This window comes from Vespula vulgaris, chromosome 14 (genome assembly GCF_905475345.1).
Source record: "Vespula vulgaris chromosome 14, iyVesVulg1.1, whole genome shotgun sequence".
NCBI lineage: Eukaryota > Metazoa > Arthropoda > Insecta > Hymenoptera > Vespidae > Vespula > Vespula vulgaris.
The window spans coordinates 3,612,501-3,620,000 of NC_066599.1; the positions used below are offsets into that span (position 1 = coordinate 3,612,501).

At 36.9% G+C, this 7,500-nt stretch overlaps 1 long non-coding RNA gene across 1 annotated transcript in view; it reads right to left on the bottom strand.

Moving 5' to 3' along the window:
• The window catches only part of LOC127069141 (uncharacterized), a 41,383-nt gene that overhangs the window by 25,616 nt on the left and 8,267 nt on the right, over nt 1-7,500 (bottom strand). The window contains exon 2 of the long non-coding RNA XR_007783374.1: nt 1,945-2,118. This is a non-coding gene — a long non-coding RNA (uncharacterized LOC127069141). The remainder of the gene's footprint in view (nt 1-1,944; nt 2,119-7,500) is intronic.

A 7,500-nucleotide genomic window follows, 5' to 3' on the forward strand; every position in this document is an offset into this window, starting at 1 on the left:
CAGCAATCTAACCCACCCTCCTTATCCCAATTCAACCTCGATCCCCATCTCCCAACTCCTCCAACCCCCTAACTTCCTCCAACCCTATCACAACCACCATCCTCGTCGTATCCTATCTTCGTCTTTAAAACGAGCTATCGTTTGCATCTCCGATCGAAAATTGGCGATCGAAAAATTCATCGGTTTAGGATAGAAAAAGAAACAAGAGGAAGACCGATAACGTTGCGATAACGGTCAATCGCTTGTTTAATGGATCGTTAGTCGTACAAAAACGAAAAAGGGATTTCGACGATGTTCGTTGGTTCGTTACAATGCTTACACTCGTTTAATACTCTTTACGAAGGTAACGGGGTATGTATAATACCCGCCGTTGGCCATTTATCGAAATCGATTCAACCCTTTTTTTATCTTTTTCCCTTCTCTGTTTTTTTTTTAAAGTTCGTACGAAATGTCCGAACACGTTTTTGTTCGATGTTAATGAATTCGTATAAAAGTATGGATAAGTGCAATCAATAAAATGTAATAAAAAGTAAAAAAAAAAAAGAAGAAAACAATTACGCGTATGTATTCGCTTTTCTATTGCATTACACGAGATCTAGAAATATCATGAATGATTTATTAATAAACGATTTTTGAGATAATTTAATTGAGAAAACACGATCTAATTTATTATAAAATTATTCGATAAAAAATACATGGATTTCTTAATTGTCTATAATTATTTCTTTTAATCGTTGCCAACAATCAATCGTTATTTATTGATACAAATGCACTAATTAAGGAAAACATTCGTAGCAATTTTCGATCTAGAAGAAATTGATCAATTTGTGGGGAAAAAAATTAAAAAAAAAAAGAAAAAAGAAAATGGCCGTATATTTACCTGATCCATTAGAGTAATGTAATATGAGTGACATAAAGAGACACGTGTAATGCTCATTAAAACGACGTATCAATCCGTAGGAACATCGTTAAGAGATTATTACGATGAAACGTGGATTTCAATTCTACGAAATATGCTACGACGACGACGACGACGACGACGACGACGTGCGGTTGTATATAAGTGCGACTAATTATACCAAAGCGAGTATAAATCACTCGACTCTTACGCTAATAGCGTTACCCGGAAGGCCTAGAGAAAGATTCTCTCTCTCTCTCTCTCTCTCTCTCTCTCTCTCTCTCTCTCTCTCTGGCTGTCTGTCTATCTCTCTTTCTCTCTGGTGCACGTTCTCTTTGGAATTTCAGCGAAATCTAAAATGCAAATGGACTGAGGATGCCGAGCTTACTCGTCTGCGCTCATTAAATATTTATCATCGTTGATCGTGATATTAACGCGTTACGTTGCAAGTTGAATTCTTTCTTGAATAGAAAGAAACCATAGATTTGACGGACGAAAAAGTGCTGATACAAAAGGAGAGAAATTAAAAAAAGAAAAAGAAAAAGAAGAAGTAGATGTAAAAGTAAAAAATTTAAGAAACGATGAGGAGATATAACAACAGCAATGAACGATATAAGAACGATGAAACGTCACAAATAGTATATAAAAATTCATCACAAAATCAAACCAATGTCGGATTAAATGGAATCAAAAAGAAAGAAAACGAAAAAGTGATAATAATCTCGCAGAAATCATTCGATCGTAAATAAAGAAATGGGCTAGCGCGAGATAAAAATGAAAAAAAAAGAAAGAAAAAAGGAGAAAGAAGAAGCGTGAAAAAAGGGGTGAAACGAGAAACGAGGAACTGAAAGAATATTATTATTTTACAAATCGAAGATAGAAAAGAAAAAGAATGAAACAAAGAATGAAAGAAAGAAAGAAAGAAGAAAAAGGGAAGAAAAGAAGAAAAAAAAACATCGAAGAAAATACTTGAGATGGCAGTGAGCGTTCTGGCTGTATTTCATCTACGTAGACAGAGCTTGCGTTAGCATTAGCGTAATGCATACTAGGGAAGGTTTCGTGGATAAAGAACCGCGAGAACGTTTCCTCCTTCGGGTGTTACCGTCATCCCCTTGCCGAAGATTGATGAAGCCATCTTATACGGGACTATCCTCCGATCCTGTTCCTACTCTTCCTTCCTTTACTCTTTTCTCTCCTTTTCAGCTAGCTCCTGAAGATGCCTGTAAAAAAGAAAAAAAAAAAAAGAAAAAAAAGAAGAAAGGAGAAAAAAGAAAGAAGAAAAAAAAACAGCCACGTTACCGTGCTTCCGCAAATGGTCACACTAATACGCGAACACTTGCACGCGTACGCATATACACGTAGTAGATATATAGGTGGATATAGACGCATATCGACATATATCGATATTTATCGAGAACCGATCAAAGTGCGGCAAAAAAATTGTCACGTGAGAAAAACCGTCGGTTACTACTACGGTTATGATATAGATGGTTTACGTGAGTATTATATGTGTATGTATGTATGTATGTATGTATGTATGTACGTCGTCTAATATATATAAATATCTTTTCTCGGTTGCGCGATTTATCGTGTCCGACCAAGATTATTCTTGCATTCTTTTCTTTTCATTTCTTTCCTTTTTCTCTTTCTTTCTTTTTTCCACCCTCTCTCTCTCTCTCTCTCTCTCTCTCTTTTTACAGTCGTATATCGAAACTAAAAATATTACGTACACCGGTTTCCTACCTGACGTTAATATCCGCGTAAATTTAACGAATCTTTTCTATGTTGACTCTATCGAGAATTGTTTATATAGCGTGTAAAAAAATGTTACGTACAGAGAAAAATACATTTTGCAGATTGCATAGAATAGAATTTCTAAAACATTTCATATTCAACTATTTCCATAAGGCATAGGCGAAAAGAGGGAAGAGTAGGCAAGAGGGTAGGTTAAAAGGAAATAGGTATGGTGTACGTGACATTGTTTCAAGATTCCTAAGAGGGAAAATTTAATTGGCTTGTATCTTCTCATACGTGAGAGAACGAGCTCATACGATCGTAGATGCGTATCGGTGACATAAACGTGCACGAGCTAACGCGAAGCAAATGGCGTTAATGGATCTCTCTCGTTCTATCATCCTCTCTACCTTTCCTCCTTCTCCCCTCTATCTCTTTCCTCTCCTTCACTCTCAGCATCCTCGCTATCGAGGTCTCTCTCTTTCTCTCTCTATCTCTATTCGTAACATAATTTCATTAAAAACTAAAGCTGCAATTATATCAGAAGCTATTGTAGTCTAGATATTAATAGTAGTATATATATATATGTATATATATGCATGTATTTGTGTATGTATATATATATATATATACATATATATGTGTATGTAAATATATAAACAATATTAACTTTAATCCGATTACACGCGTATTATCTTCACTCTAGCCCGAACTATACTTAAATACCCATCTTCTCCAAATTTAGGGACCATTTATAGTACAACGCCTGCTCGTACGGCGATGGGCGAGAGGAAAGAGGTTTGAAATAGGCGATACCAATAGCGATGAGTATAAAGTTTCACAGATACAAACTTGACATGAAAATTCGATTTGTAGAAAATGCCTGGAACAATGTGTTCTCTTTTCTTCTCTAAAAATAAAACTATAAAACATTCGTGGAAATTTATCATTTTACAGTCGAAGTACCGACAAAATTGACACTGCAGCATTCAAACTCTCGAGTGGAGACTCTAAACGGAGAAAGAGAGAGAAAGACAGGGACAGAGAAAAAGGAAAGAGAAAAAACGAGCAGCCATCCTTAAAAAGAACAAGCAAAAGTGAGAAGGATATATTATAGAACGATAATATGGAAAAGAGAGAAAAGATAGGGGTTGAAGAAAAAGAGAGAGACACAGACAGACAGAGAAAAAGAAATCGCGATCGTAAGGGATGCTTTTCCAAGCTAGCCATCCTTCTCGTGCTATCTCTTTCTGGGCGTCGTCGTCGGCGTCGGCGCGTCGCTCGTACGAGCATCGTCGTCGTGCTGGCTGCTGCTTCAAGCAAGTAGTCGAGGTACGTTCGTAGTCAGCCGGCCAGACACAGCCTTACCAAAGGCTTTGCCTAGCTACAACCGCAGTGCGACAATTTGATAGGCTCGTACGACAACCCTCTCTCTCTCTCTCTTTCTCTCTCTCTTTCTCTCTCTTTCTTTTTCTTTCTGTCTCTTCGTCTCTTTCTCTGTTTCTATTTTTTTCTATTCAATCCTTGAAAAGAATTTTAATTCTGTCGAAATTCACAATGCTTTGTCGTTCTTATATACTTATTAATTATCGATTAGCTCGATGCAATATTTTTAATCTTCGGAAAAACGAGACTATCAATATCTAAGATTCCAATACCATATGACCATTGTTATTATATTACGGATTAGTATTTTTCGTTTTTCCTTCTTTCTCTTTTTCTTTTTCTCTCTAACAAGTATCTTTTTCTTTCTCTTCGAGCAATGGTTTTTTCTCCTTCCTTCCTCTTCCTTTTCTTTTTTTAATTTCCGAAGCATTTCTCGTTCCAACGATTTTCCTTTTCTTATTTTTCCTTTCTTTTCGTTCGACTTTCTCCGACATATCTTGATAAAGTCTACTGACTAGCCGAACAAGGATATATACACGATCCAAAGGATGCTTTGTTGTCGATACAACTATCTTAAGACTGACAAAGAGAGACAGAGAGAGACAGAGACAGAGAGAGAGAGAGAGAGAAGAGAGGTTCCTTCAGAAAGCACGTTCCGGAAACCTTTGCTTCGTCTCGTGTCAATGAAGCTGAAGCCTTATTACGCTATCGAGGCTAATTTGTCGACGAGGAAGTTTGCCGATGAGGATTCTCTCTCTTCCTCTCTCTCTCTCTCTCTCTCTCTCTCTCTCTGTGTGTGTCTCTTCAAGAAGACAGCCGATAAAGCCAGAGATGAAAATGACGACGAGGACGGAGTACGATAACGTCGTGCTCCTTCTTCGACTTATATACGTCAAACCTCCTGATCTCAGATTTTCCATGAAAAGAATCTTATCTTCGAGCGTTGAAAACGTGATATCATCGAGAACGATAATACGAGAATCCACGAAGGATAAAGGGATGGAAGTTCGAGTCGGAACTAATCCTCGAGGACCTAAGTAAACCATTTCTAATGGATCCTGTCACGGGACTCTGGAGACGTTGCCAGCACGTTGTGTACTTCGCTTTAGTGGACTAGGAAGTGACGATCGTAATGGAGAATCGACCCACTGTTATGGGATAACTTAACGGAGCAAAGAGAGTGAGAGAGAAAGAGACAGAGAAAAAGGGAGAAAGGGAGAGAAGGAGAAAGAAAGAAAGAAAAAAGAAAAAATTTATTCTACTTTCGTAATTACCATCAAACCGATACAATAATACCATAGACAATGATTTATCGATTTTAATGAATAATAATTGAAAAACATTGACCTAAATTTAAAGAAATGAATAAAACTCGATGAGAGAGAATGAATATTTCTCGATGAAAGAATATCCTTACTCTAGGATTCTTTTATTAAAAATATATCGAATAAATTCAATCGATGAATTACAATAATAAATATTCTATTACGGCGAAGATTTTTTAAAGAAATCTAACAAATGCTTGTAATATACGATCTAGACGAATTTTCCTTGTTCAGAGAAAGATAGCGAGAGGATCTAACGAAGAGACATGGCAGTCTGATGGCCTACTGTATATATATACATATATATATATATATATATATATATATATGTGTGTGTGTGTATATATATAGTTACCTAGAGAAGAGAGTACGCGTGCAGCAATCAGAGTTTGTTCCAAGTTACCACAGCACATTGGAGAGCGACAGCATCCTTCCTCTCTCTCTCTCTCTCTCTCTCTCTCTCTCTCTCTCTCTCTCTCTCTCTCTCTCTCTCTCTCTCTCTACCTACCTATCTATCTAGCTATCTATCTTTCTCTCACTCTCACACTTTGGCTCATGAACGTGAATTCATCGAGTTCTCGAAGCTTCATTCGTAGAAACTACGTCCAACAAGGATTTCTCTTGCATCTGAAGCTCACATAGGATTTCTCATCTCTCTCTCTCTCTCTCTCTCCCTCTGTCTCACATACTCTCTCTCTCTCTCTCTCTCTCTCTCTTTCTCTGTCTCTCTTTCATACCAACGAAGTTTATTCTCGTTCCCTTCAATTTCATGTCTCGCTTTTTGTCGTTCTCCACCTCGATAAAGCCAGCTTGACGAGAGAAAGAAAGAAAGAGGAGAGAGAGAGAGAGAGAGAGAGAGAGAGAGAGAGATACAGCTTAACAAGTTGAAAATTTCGTTTAGCTTCATTCCGAAGACAAACTAAGGGAATTGAAATTCATCGTTCCTTATCAATTATAATCTAGATCCTATGCGATTCGATGACAAGATCATCTTAATCAGATGTACCAATTCTTACGTGTAAGCTTCTTATAGGAAAACTTTCTCCATGCTTTTCCATCTTTTACTGTACTACTTCTACTACTACTCTCTCTCTCTCTCTCTCTCTCTCTCTCTCTCTCTCTTTCTCTTTCTCTTTCCAAGTGTTAGAAGATTGATGATCGAAGCTCGTAAACGTGAATCCGTCCGTCGAATTTCTTTCCTGTCCTTGGTCTTTAATAGTCTACTGAGGGTTAACCTGAAGAGAGAGAGAGAGAGAGAGAGAGAGAGAGAAAGAAGATGGTTATGGGAATGATGCCACTGAAAACTCATCCCATCGTTCTTGCCTCATGGTAGCGAATTGTGACGAGAGACAGCCGACAGCTAACAAAAGATAGGTCCTTCCGGAGCTTGAACCTCTTAGTCCCAGCCACCTTCTTTTGTCATTACCCATCAGCTTTGCTCTTGGAAACTAACGTAAGGTCTAGGCGGTCGAGTTAGCCGCGTAAATTGGCTTAAAGGATTTCCCTGTTGGCGAGCTTAATAACAGTCAACGTCGTAAGCTTCACATCTGTCCTTCGATCCAACTCTTTCCAGATAGGATTTCGATCGATGGATCAAAAATTTTGTTTAACTTAACTCGAACTAAATCGAATTGAATAATATTATAATTAGGTTAACTCGACCCGAGTTAATTTAATCTTTAGATAGAGACTATTTTTCTATCATTTGATATAATCTACTTGCGAAATATTAATTACGTTGAAAAAGTGATTAATACGTATTGCCAGGTGTAAACAATTACGTGATGGTTTAAAGAATAATAATAATAATAATAATAATAAATAAGTCAATTGATTAATCGATTAATTAAAATAGAAATAGAAAAGATATCTTTCCGTAAATGAGCGTTCAACTATCGTTCGAACGAATCGAAAATTTTCATCCTCTTCGAAGTTTCTAAATTAATAACGATGGAGATCGGATTGATATAGAGCGTTTAATAATTCATTCATCTTGCATGGAAAAATTAGATTCTTTGGATATTCGTCTTTCTTTTTTAATTTTCTTATATTCTCTCACTAAGGGTAAAGTTTTTCTTTTTCTTTTATCATCGACATCATTATTATCGTCGTCACCATCATCAAGAAAACAATTCTGGCCAAACAAGATACGTTTAA